The sequence below is a fragment of the Magnolia sinica genome, chromosome 3, assembly GCF_029962835.1.
Source record: "Magnolia sinica isolate HGM2019 chromosome 3, MsV1, whole genome shotgun sequence".
Classification (NCBI taxonomy): Eukaryota; Viridiplantae; Streptophyta; class Magnoliopsida; order Magnoliales; family Magnoliaceae; genus Magnolia; species Magnolia sinica.
In genome coordinates, this window is record NC_080575.1 from 103,529,119 (window position 1) to 103,530,007 (window position 889).

The following is an 889-nucleotide window of genomic DNA, read 5'->3' on the forward strand; positions in this document are numbered from 1 at the left end:
GAAAGAGTTCGATGAGATTATAGCTACATTATGTTTTCCTAATGTATCTGAGGATACAATTAGGCTGAAACTCTTTCCTTTTTCCTTAAAAGAGAAAGCTAAGACGTGGTTACATTCACTGCGTCCTAGATCCATTGGCACATAGAACGATATGCAGAGGGAATTCATAAAAAAAAAATTTCCCACATCATAAAACGATTACCCTCAGAAAAGCGATCATGAACTTTGCCCAAAAGGAAGATGAAACATTCTTCCAATGTTGGGAAAGGTTCAAAGATTTGGTCAGTTCATGCCCACAACACGGATTTGAAACGTGGCGCATTACAAATTTTTTCTATGATGGACTAACATCTTCCATGCGCCAAATGGTCGAGACAATGTGTAATGGAGAGTTCATCAACAAAGATGTTGACGAGGTATGGGATTACCTCGATAGTCTCGCTGAAAAAACACAATTATGGGACTATTACCCAATGGCGAACACCACGTCTAGGCCGACTAAATTAAAGGAGAAAGGTGGATTATATCTCTTGAAAGAAGAGGATGATCTCAAGTGTAAAGTGACTACACTCATAAGGAAAGTTGAGGCCATGGAAGGAAAGAAGGATAAGGTCAATGAAATTGTTTGCGGCATCTGTGATTTCAACATTCACACAACTGAAAACTGTCCTACAATACCTGCCTTTCGAGGAGTGTTGAATGAACAAGCCAATGCCGTAAATAATTATCAAAGACCTTTTACTGGACCTAACTCCAACACATACAATCCTGGCTGGAAAAATCATCCAAACTTTAGTTGGAGGAATGGACAAACGGCGACTCCTCCTGGTTTCTTCAATCAAAATCCAAATCAAGTGAAACCTCAAGAGGAACCAGTTCAAAATCCCAT

The 889-nt window shown here is 39.5% G+C and overlaps 1 non-coding gene across 1 annotated transcript; it reads right to left on the bottom strand.

Moving 5' to 3' along the window:
- Positions 1 to 200: 200 nt before the first annotated feature.
- Positions 201 to 307, bottom strand: LOC131241565 (small nucleolar RNA R71). Its single transcript, XR_009169125.1, has one exon. It is a non-coding gene; the product is annotated as a small nucleolar RNA R71 (small nucleolar RNA).
- Between the last annotated feature and the right edge of the window lie 582 nt (positions 308 to 889).